Source organism: Mytilus galloprovincialis, chromosome 1 (assembly GCF_965363235.1).
Source record: "Mytilus galloprovincialis chromosome 1, xbMytGall1.hap1.1, whole genome shotgun sequence".
NCBI lineage: Eukaryota > Metazoa > Mollusca > Bivalvia > Mytilida > Mytilidae > Mytilus > Mytilus galloprovincialis.
In genome coordinates, this window is record NC_134838.1 from 74,969,277 (window position 1) to 74,981,757 (window position 12,481).

Sequence of the window (12,481 nt, forward strand, 5' to 3'; positions counted from 1 at the left end):
TCACACCTTACCGGATAGCACGAACGGACGCCTAACGGATGAAAATAATAGTTGTCCGTTGACAAAATTGTTATCCGTTGGGAGTCCGTTGATGTACTGACCGGATGAAACGAACGTGTAACGAATGCATAACGGACACACACCGGATATGTAACGTACGAGAAACGAATACGTAGCGGACAGAACGGATGTCGAACGTACATCCAACGGACGAGTACCGCATAAAACGGACACCTAACGGATGAACAAGATATACGGAAAAATTAAAGGCGACAATAATAATACATGTAAATCGCACAAATATTCAAAATGTTTCTGTGTAACTGGTTTTGGTTTGATCTTCAAAATGCCGCCAAAGGGCAGTGTCTGGCCTGAATAAGAGCTGCTTGATTGTGAAGACGTGCCTTTACTCTAAGATCGATTATGAATAATAAGAATTCATGAACTTAAAGAAATCTGACATACCAATAATTGTCATTTCTGACGCGAAATTTTCAATTGGCATTTAATCCGTTTCAGATCCGCTTTTCCGTTATATGTCCGGTAGAAGTCCGTTTCTCATTCGTTCAACATCCGTTTTATCCGTTAAACGTCCGGTAGAAGTCCGTTGGTTAAGCCTCGGTCACACCTTACCGGATAGCACGAACGGACGCCTAACGGATAACTTTTTTTCAATCCGTTCATGTCCGTTAGACGTCCGTTCTTATCCGTTAGGCGTCCGTCCATATCCGTTGCATGTCCGTTAAGCGTCCGTTTTATCCGTTGACGTCCGTTCTGTCCGGTGGAAAATTTTGAGCATGTTCAAAACTTTGAACGGACGTCCAACGGATAAAATGTCCGTTGAACGTCCGTTAGGCGTCCGTTTTGTACGGTACTCGTCCGTTTTGTATCCGTTACGTGTCCGTTATGCATCCGTTGGAGATCCGGTAGACCAATTCACCAACGGACGTCTACCGGACGCCTAACGGACGCCTAACGGATAAAACGGACATTAACGGAAGGATAACGGATAAAACGGATGTCTTCCGGATGTAAAACGGACAAATTCCAATTGAAATTTCGCGTCAGAAAGGCCAATAATTGGTACGTCAGATTTTCTTGAGTGTCGTGAATATTTATTATTCGTGATGGATCTTGGAGTAAGAGCATGAGCATGGAGCATGATTTGTCCAATTTTGACCGAAGCAATATGAACGCTCCATATGAGAGTTATTTCCCCTTTTGTATTTGAAATTTTGAAATGTATTTTAAACTGGAACACTATAAGTGATAGAGACCTAGGATATTTTGATTTGAGGTCCTTGGTCCAAAAAAATGAAAATTAGGTCAAGGTCAAAGGTCAAGGTCATATCTTATTTTTGAATTAGGCTTATTTCCACTCATTTCCAGAAACCGTATAAGATATCGACAAAATATTTTGACTAAATTGTTAGTTGCAACATGTCGTAACTTAATAATTTCAGTTGAAAGGGTGCGTAGACAATGAATGGGAGTTTTTGCCCCTATCATATCTAAAATTATGTGTAAAGTGATATAACTTATCAACCATACGTATTAGAGACCTAGGGTCTTTTGATTTGATATCCTCAGTTTGTGACCTTCAAATTGAGGTCAAGGTCATAGGTTAATTTGACGTTCTACATTTTGACCTTTGCTTTAAATTCATATCTATACATCATAAAGCCATATGAACTGACATTTTAGACTGATTTTAATATTTTAATATCAAAATAGATATTAACTGGTGGAAAGACCTTCAATTGTTCTCTGAACAATTGGTTTTTAATTTTCAGATGGTTTATTGCCTTTAATTTTCAGATGGTTTATTGCTTTTAATTTTCAGATGGTTTATTGCCTTAAACTTTTAGATGGTTTATTGCCTTTAATTTTCAGATTATTTTGTTCATCCGTTTTATCCGTTACGCTTCCGTTAAGTGTCCGTTTTATCCGGTACTCGTCCGTTGGATGTACGTTCGACGTCCGTTCTGTCCGGTACGTATCCGTTTCACGTACGTTCAATGTCCGTTGTATGTCCGTTAGGCATTCGTTACATGTCCGTTAGTACACCAACGGACTCCCAACGGATAAAAATTTTGTCAACGGATAACTTTTTTTTTTATCCGTTAGGCGTCCGTTCGAGCTATCCGGTAAGGTGTGACCGAGGCTTTAATTTATCTTCCAAACCTCCAACGGATGTATAACGGACACGTAACGGATACAAAACGGAAACGAAACGGACGAGTACCGTACAAAACGGACGCCTAACGGACGTTCAACGGACATTTTATCTGTTGGACGTCCGTTCAAAGTTTTGAACATGCTCAAAATTTTCCACCGGACAGAACGGACGTCGAGGGATAAAACGTACGCTAAACGGACATGCAACGGATATGGACGGATGTCTAACGGATACGAACGGACGTCTAACGGACATGAACGGATTGAAAAAAAGTTATCCGTTAGGCGTTCGTTCGAGCTATCCGGTAAGGTGTGACCGAGGCTTTACACCTTTATCATTGTTGTGATAGCTTTTATTCTAAATATAACAATACGGTAAGATTGAAATTGGTTCTTCATGTTAGAATTAAAATCAAACATACTGAGAAATATCACATCCGAGATTTAGCTCGAGATTTATGCAACAGATGAGATAAATAATTTGTTGAAACTTTTTCCATGACACCTGACTTTGTGACATCACCTGTGAATTTATAAACTACCGTCGATAACCTTTTTTTGGTGCACAATCAGGGGTTGTCCTGTCTCCTTATTGATTGTAGTAAACAAGACTGTATTACATAATGGTATAGATGTAAGTCGCACCAAAGACAAGGTCAAAGTTCGCGTATAGTTATATGAGCTTAAGGTCATAGAAGCTACAAGATCCAGCAGATCTTATATTTCATAAACGCACAGTATTAATTATAATAAGGCATATTATATTATACCAAATTAATCTTTAAACTATCAAGACGCTCATGAAGTCATTTAGCGAGTGTATGGACCGGTCCCTAAGGTGAGACTATCAATAATGTTTTTGGGTTGTTGTCTACTAGATATGTGTATCTTTTTATTTTATATCGGTTAATAATGAGCTTTTCCTATTTGATTACAAAGGGCCACATGACATTCTTTATTCTTCAGTAAAAAATTCCATCGGTCTTTAACCGAAAAAAACGGAACAGAAAACAGGTCGTTAACGGACTTTTACATGTTAATGACCAATGGCGCGTGGTTTCTCTGTTTAGAGTGATTTCGTTACTTGTAAAATTATAGAAAACTTTATTTTGTATCCATATATCACTATGACTGTTTTTCACTCTTTCCTATAGAACTCGTACAATAACTCGAGTTTTCTTGAACAATTTGAATTGATGAGAATTTTTAAAAAACATGGTTCCTCAATGAAATAAACATAATAGTTATTGAAGAACTGGTCAATATCGTGATACATCATTATCGCTGTCTTAGTCAATACCACTGTCCTGTGGGCAGTCTCTATATCACGATAATGACCAGTTTTTCAATAACTATTATGTAATTAAGGCTTCATAGACAGTACCCAGCCTCGCTTTTATATAAATAGTACTTCAGTACTTTGATTTGTAATATGATAAAATCTATGCTCTTTTGTATTTATAGAAAATATAGCAAGTTTTCACATATAAAGATTTATCGACTAAATTACATATATAAAGAATGTTACGTAATGGTGGGAATATTTATTCGATCTATATAAATTAAAATACAAGGCACACATTTTTATTATTATTCCGAAAAGTTTCGACAGTGAAAAAAAATGAAATTGATATCAGTTAAAGAATGCTGTTCATACATTGTAAAATATAAAAGGTCTTCATAAGTCTCCAACCATGCATACATAGAAATACATTAATGTGTGTTTTATAAAATACGAAATAGCTATAATGTTTTTATGTAATTGTACGCTCTTATAATTCTGAACAGAATAGCTCTCTATTTCATATCTATATATATATTTTACACATAATTTAATGTTGTATTATATATTATTGGTATTTTAACTGAAATAAAATACTAAAGTGAATTGAATTTGAATAATTGCACGGTATGTATAGTATCCGGCTGTGATCGTGTTTTTTCGAGTGCATCGGTCTTTTTTTTTCCAAGTGTAGATGAGGTTTTTTCGAGTGATATTACATACGATCAGATCTATTTACTGCTATTTCGCGAATATATTATTAGTTGTATTCGTGGGCTGTTCATCTTATTCTGAATGCTTTCCGGGTGCGGGAATTTCTCGCTACATTGAAGACCTGTTGGTGACCCTCTGAGGTTGTTTTTTATTTGGTCGGGTTGTTGTCTCTTTGACACATTCCCCATTTCCATTCTCAATTTTATTTACATGTTAAGGGCACAAACTACGCACAATTTCCCTGTAGTTCACTCACAATTCAATGTTTTACATTGCTCGTGTTTTTTCGAGAGAAACATCTAAAACATCCGGATTTTCAACAAATGGTCCGAGTTTTTTTTAAGAAATGTTTATAAAAAAGAAGACAAGCTTGGGCTTAAAAAATGACTTCCTCTAGTTTGTATTAAACTATTACACCCAACATCATGACAGCGGTTACAAAGCAACTTGTAGAAATCAATTTTATTTTGAACCAGTAGTCCACAGCTTCCTCAGTAAAATACATTACCGTTTGAAGCTGATGTAAATGTGTCCTAAAACTATTACAATGTCATTGTATAGACATTAGACATTAGACATTATTTTATTATACCAATCATGGGCCCTTGTCGGGAAAGATACAAAAACATCATAATACAATGATTATATAAACATTAGTGAAATACACAATAAGTAATACACAAATAATAATTTGATAATATGAGCAATGTAGGATATAATTATGGTAAGAGGCATTGAGTGTAATGAGGTCGATTTAATATTAAAAGAATATGATATAAAGCTTATTAATATGGAAACAAAAAAAAGTAAAAATAGAACCAGGAATATAGTATCTCATTCTGCAGTATATATTAAATTGTTTCGACTACAATCGCACGCCAATATTTATCATAAAGGACAGTTGATTGAATAAAAGTGATGGATTGCTGAGGTCCTATGAACTTAGCCTGGCGTCCTTACCCAATATAATACTAGCAGTGGGATAGGATCCCAGGCTACTGTGAACTGACTTCAGATAGCTGTCAATATGAGGGAAAATATATATTTAGACATTTCGTTGGGAACAAGTATTCGATATTAAAAAAAATATATTGAAATCTTTAATTGTTTAATTGTAACGAACATGAATCGAAGATTAAGTTTGGGAAGTCGTATACACCCCCTTTTTGTAGTCATTCCACATAAAGAAATAAAAATAATCTGCAGGTTTTGTGATTTTATGCGAATTGCAAATATTTAACAAATTAAAATTCTCATACGGAATGATTTTCATTTTTTCCTAAACATTGCCTGATGAAGAGAGTGAGAGGAGGGGTAAGAGGAGTGCCATCCCGAATTCAGAAAAAAAAAATACAAAAGCTAAATACCGAAATCCCGAAAAAATAAAGCATTTCATGCAGAATCCCGAAAAAATAATCATTGATTTCTGAGTTCCAAAAAGTGTAAATTCCGAATTCTATATAAAAATATAGACCCAACCCGACGTCCCGAAAAGATCTATTTAAGAGTTCAGTTTATTTAAATTTTCAAAGATTAAAATGAAACAAAAATATTTTGGAATGATTCGTCTTCAGACACGTTCATTGATACAGGTATAGTTTAGATTTTGCTAGAAAATAGCCAATGAAATGCATAAAATATCGTATGTCATGGGTCACATACTTTAAAGGGATGTTAATGCGGCACATCAATGATAAGATATATTTTAACCAGACATTTACCCATTGTACCACATAACTTAAATTATCCTGAATACATTGACCTCCTGTCATGCCGACTTTGAAACCCGTCAGACAGTTCCACAGAAGAGACCTTGATGAATTTTGAAATTTGAACAACTCTTTACTTTCACGGGAACGAAGATTTTGCAAGTACTTTGTAGTGATAAGTTCATCAACGAAGTAATTTTAAAAATAAGACGCCAAGGTCGAAACTAGCTCTTAGACTAGCTCACAATAAAGAAAATGTGAACCGTCTTAAAGCAAGAAGGTCTTCTCGTGTACCCGAAGTTTTGTTTTGTGGACATATGTTGCTGGTGGATAAAGTCGCACCGACTTAAACAATGTAGGGTCTATACAGAGAAATGACGATTTAAGGGTTCGAGGTACAATGTATGTATAATTTGAATAAACATATTCATCTATGTAGAATAATGCTGTCATTTCAACTTGATTCAAACTCAATCATTAGATATAAGAAGATGTGGTATGAGTGCCAATGAGACAACTCTCAATCCAAGTCCAAAAAAAAAATTTAAATGTAAACCATTATAGGTCAAAGTACGGTCTTCAACGCGGAGCCTTGTCTCACACCGAACAGCAAGCTATAAAGGGCCCCAAAAATTACAAGTGTAAAACCATTCAAACGGGAAAAACAACTATTGTTTTATAAAAAAAAAAATTCACTCCGTCCCTTGTCCTATAATATAAGACTTCGTAGGTTCATATCGTTTGAAATTAACGTAAAAATATCCGAAGATGTTTTAGCAACTATAGGTCATCGTACGGCCTTCATCAATAAGCAAAACCCATACCGCAATAAGCAAGCCATAAAAGGCCCAGACATAACACAATGTGAAGCAATCCAAACGAGAAAACAAAAGCCTGAATTATGCACAAAACAAGAAACGAGTAACAAATATGATAAACAACAACGAACGATAACTACTAAATTACAATCTCCTGATTTGAGACCGACACATAAATAATGAGAGTCAAACATAATTGTGTGCGTTTTAAATTACACCACAGACTTTCTTTATTCAAAAAATAAGTTGGAAAGTACATGATTATTACCAATTCACCATGATAAAGAAGGTTTATAATGTAAATAAATGTTTTTCGGATTCAAACTAACTAAATTTGGTTAGCGATGCAAAATTTTAGATATTTAGCTTGCAAGTTAAAAAAAATACAAGGGAAATTGTCCGCATCTTTTTGCACAGAAGAATATCCGACGAAAACGATATTTTTTTTTATCTATGATCACATTTTTGTTCATAAAAGACATCGTGAGTTTTTAGTAAAGATTAACATTTAAGACTTGTGTGTAAAATGCATTGCCTCTTTTACAAAAGTATATTCACGCACGTAGCGAAAATGTATAAATTTCAAATGACAAAGAGAGGTACGTTTTTACTGAAAAGAGAACTTTCCATTTATATTTATACTATTTCAATACAAATTTATATCAAATCTATCAAAATTGAAAAAAAGTCCGGTTAACCGGTTAGCGTTTTTGGTATTCGGTATTAACCGTTGACAACACTAATTTATAGTAATAATACGCAATATTTTCAAGCAAGTACAATGTTATCTTACATTCATACAGCTCATGATCACTCTACTCCTCTTCATATTTATATGAAATCAATGGATATCGTAAAATTTACGACTCCAGAATATCTTTCACAGTTGATTGGTATTTGAAACATCGGTTACCGTACTAAATATATCATGCTGATATTTTCTTTCTTATGCACCGATGTTTTTCCTTTCTTGGAAGAGGATGCATTTTTATAAAATAAAATGTTTGACTAAATTTCTTGAAAAATGTATTGCTTGTTTTGAAATGGATGGAAAAGGTAGTTTATTTGGATTTTTTCTGAAAATTATTTTTAATTTAATAGATTTATTTCGAATCCATGTAAAGTGTCCCGATATGACGTTCAAAATACGGTTGTCAATCAATTTAAGAAGGCGGGACAAACGGTCATTGGTATCCAATGTACACAGTGTCGAAGAGTGGTGATGCTCAAACACATCGAATGACATTGTCATAAAATAAATGACAATGTTGTATAAACAACAAAAGGGGCTACTACATAATCAGATTGTTTAATCCTAATTCAATTGACAAGCAGCTTTGTAAGCCCTGTCATGATGGTGGGTGTAAATGGAGTGTGAAACCTTAGTTTCTTTTAAAAATTTAGATTTATAAACGGACAATCTTAAATGATTGATTGTTTGTTGCTTAACGCCCAGTGGTAAATAGTTCATGCATGTTCAGGACGAGAACCAATTAACAATTATAAATCCAATATGTAGGTCCTGTAACAGAGGACGTTCGGGTTGAAGGTCGGGAAATTTATGCTGCCACTGAAAATTATGGTATATTGGATATGAGCAGAAATTTTGCCTTGTAACATGCCACCTACGGAGCCCTCACAGAGCTGTTGCAAGGGTTCTTAACGTGCAGTGAGCGTTGCACCCTCTACCGAACCCATTCTGACCGGACGTGGCTGTGTACTTGAACATCCCGCACATCCAAACATACGCACCACTTTGGCAAGGGTTTTACTGCCGATCGGAAGAAGACCCAAGTGACCATATTTCTATTCCCCAGTTCCCCTTGGAGGTAAATAATTTTAGAAAGGTTTGTTATAAATCTTGTTGAGCTGATGAGAAACTCGGGGACTTATCCAATGTATTGAATAAACAACAAAATAAAGCTATGGGGATGCTTTATGGGTAAAAACAAAATCAAATGAAGTGAACGCAAGCAATTATAGCCACCCGTTAGGCCTTCAACAATGAGAAAACACATACCGCATAGTCGGCTTTAAAAGGCCCCGACATGAAAAATATGAAACATTTCAATTGAGAAAACTAACAGCCTAATTTATTATGGGCCGGCACTAAGCCGGTCCATTATATGATATGGGTTTGAGATTGTTACATGAGTTTCTGCGGATCTACATTATTATTTTCTGCGGTATATGAAAATTAAAGATTTTAGGTTATTGAAATAAATACATTTTTTTTAAGTTTGATATAAGAAGAAGATGCCAAATATTTATAACAATGAATGTTCATTGTTTTATTATGCACAGAATGCGTGACCCGTATTTGGGGATTTCCCAAACCAGGTTATTTTTAGAAATGTAAACAAGGGACCATGTTCTATCAACAACTCGTCGTCGGAACATGGGAAATGATTTATTATAGTTTGCGTTATTTTCTCAAAATAGTTTTTTTATATTCTATTTTGATTATTATATGTACAGTTTTCATCATTTAGAAAAATATTCATAATAAAGATATCTTTTCTTTCAACGTAAACGATCTCGGGAGTTTTTATAGGTAACATGTTTCAGTAACTGAAAGTGATTTTCAAACCTCTCAAATATTCACTTGGTGTTTGTTAATATTTTGCAATTTTACTGCAACCAAACAGATTGAAATGAAAACATTTTGTCAAGGATTTGTCAGTTGTTACGAAGAGAATAATTTGCTATACTGTCTGAAGCTTTCTGATTTTTATGCCCCACCTACGATAGTAGAGGGGCATTATGTTTTCTGGTCTGTGCCTCCGTTCGTTCGTCCGTTCGTTCGTTCGTCCGACTTCGGGTTAAAGTTTTTGGTCAAGGTAGTTTTTGATGAAGTTGAAGTCCAATCCACTTGAAACTTAGTACACATGTTCCCCATGATATGATCTTTCTAATTTTAATGCCAAATTATAGTTTTGACCCCAATTTCATGGTCAACTGAACATAGAAAACGAAAGTGCGAAGTTCAGGTTAAAGTTTTTGGTCAAGGTAGTTTTTGATGAAGTTAAAGTCACAACTACTTGAAACTTAGTACACATGTTCCCTATGATATGATCTTTCTAATTTTAATTCCAAATTAAAGTTTTGACCCCAATTTCACGGTCCACTGAACATGGAAAATTATAGTGCGAGTGGGGAATCCGTGTACTATGGACAGTCTCTGAGACTATGGAGGGAAGTTAGGGAAGGGATATAGTGTTTCATCTGTCCATCACAAAGTTAAATTCTATCTATCTAGTTTAAACATATTTATTTATAGTGGATAGGGAAAGAAGTTATTGCAACTTATATTAATCCCTTTCCACTTTGCGGGTGCGAGTGCTGCCTTTATAGCGGAATTAACCTTCTCTTTTTCGAAATCTACAAGGGTGTCTTTTACGTGCAAGAGATATGGCTCTCTCTTAACACGGGTCAGCCATTTATCGTCCCCTTCCGACGGACTATCATCGTTTCTCAAGACCACACTCGCAAATGGTGTCAAGGGAGAGCCGAATATTCAGTCCCTGAAATGTTTTCTCCGGAACGGGGATCGAACCAGGAACCTTTGTGTTAGTAGTCCGATGCTCTAACCACTACACCACGGCTCTCCATCTATCTGTGGAAGTATAAGTCATAGTTCATGAGATTTTGTTCATAGATGCGTCTTGAATAACCAAGGGGTCCTGATAAAAATAAGGTTATCTTGACCTACATTTCACATATGAGTGACTGATTAAAGTTTGCGTTAGAGTCCAATCTGAGATACAACTCGTGGAGAAATAACATTTTGTCAGTAGATGCGTCTGTAATAGTCAGAATCGAGGGTCCTAAAAATATGTCATCTTGACATAAAATTCATTGATGAGTAAATGAGGTGAAAGGCTGCGTTTAAGTCCATATCTGAGATGAGGAATACACATATTTTGTCAGTAGATGCAACTTTGATAGTCACGAGTTTCAAAATCAAGTCTTGAAAATAAATTAGATGATATTCCATTTCATCAACTGCACTTAAAAGATATTCGATTTCATCAACTGCACAATTTAGTTATATTTTATAGCACTATTATAACTAATTGGATTGGACCAGTTCTGGCAATCGAGGATTAAAGTCAACTCAATATACAGATTGTTTATATAATATTTTGCACTGTTTTTACACCAAAATCCTCCATATTTCCGGCCCAAAAATTTGGTGCATGCACCAATTAACTCTCTGTTATAAGTATTGATCAGACTCCACTTCACAGTAACAGCATTTGAACATTGTTCTTTATTTTCATTTCTAGACAAATTTACCTTCTTTGATATCACACTCGAAAAAACGATAAAATCACTCGAAAAAACACATTTCCATCCGGACACTTTACCTATTGTGAATAATTAGCTAAAACGATCATTTTCAAATAAAATGTCCAAATATTTAACAATACATTTATTTACCTAAGGCATATAGCCCATTGTTTGTGCACATTAGCTTTGTTCGACCTCTGTACCGTCAGTACATTAACGGTAGTTACATCCTTTGTTCTATCAGGGGTGATATGAGCCGGATCATCCCTACTAGATCACCCCAGCTTGAGTTTCTTTGTTTTGCATGCTTCCCTTTGTTTTGAAACATTTTGGCGGGAATGCCTAATCCACAATAAAACACTTTCAAAATTTATGTAGAAAAAATCCATTGTCTATGCTGGGATTCGAACTCAAGACCTTTGGCATATCAACCCACGACACATACCCCTACACCAGGACGACTGGATACCTACTCTCAGTAATTTAACATATTTAAAGGAAGCAATATATTTTCATAAGTGGGGCGAGTTGGCAGACCTTCATTCGGTGGGATTTTAACCCTTTTCATAAATAAGGCGAGTTGTCAGACTGATTGTTCAATGGGATTTTATCCTTTTTCATAAGTGGGGCGAGTTGTTAAACAAGAGTGGGGCGATTTTTTTAGAAAGTGGCGATTTAGTGTGGGCCGATTGGCCAGTGGGGCGAGTTGACATGGTTTCATATTTAAACATCGTGTTCGGGGGTCATACAGGCTATATATTATATAGTAATATATAAAGTATATTAGTATGGTTGTGTGGCATTCTAAACTAGATTTTATGAATTGTAAATGGTTTTTCGTCTAATCTAAAACAGCTGGGATGTAAAATAGTTATCCCATTCGGACTTGGTGTGTCAGTGTTAGATCACCCTCTGGCCTCCGGCCATCGGGGTGATCTTACACTGACACACCGCGTCCTCATGGGATAATTATTACTTACACGGACACTTTTTAGATGATACATGGACACTTTTTAGTTGTTACACGGACACTTTTTATCAATAGAATCACTCGTGCATGATCAGTGAGTTCACTTTAAATTTCAATTAGATTTGAACTTTTTGTTCACCGACATATTTCCTGTCTTTTTTATTAAAATATTTACGTTTTTCAAACAATTCCAGTATATTACTATTCATGTACACTAAGGGATTGACCATTTAATTTCAAAAGTGGGGTTAGGGTTTTTTCCTAAAAAATATTCTGGTCCCCAATTTTATGAGAAAAATATATTGTGGTTAAGCAGATGACAAACTAATGTTCTGATTCCTTATTTTCTGATTTTTTTTTCAATATATGGGCATGTATAGTATTCTGGACAATGCTGAACGTAAAGAAATGCTGGTACCGACGTTTATATTTCAATAGAAAAAGACAGGAAATATATATAAAAAAATCAAATCTAAACAAAAGATAAAATCAACTCACCAATGCACGATTGATCCTA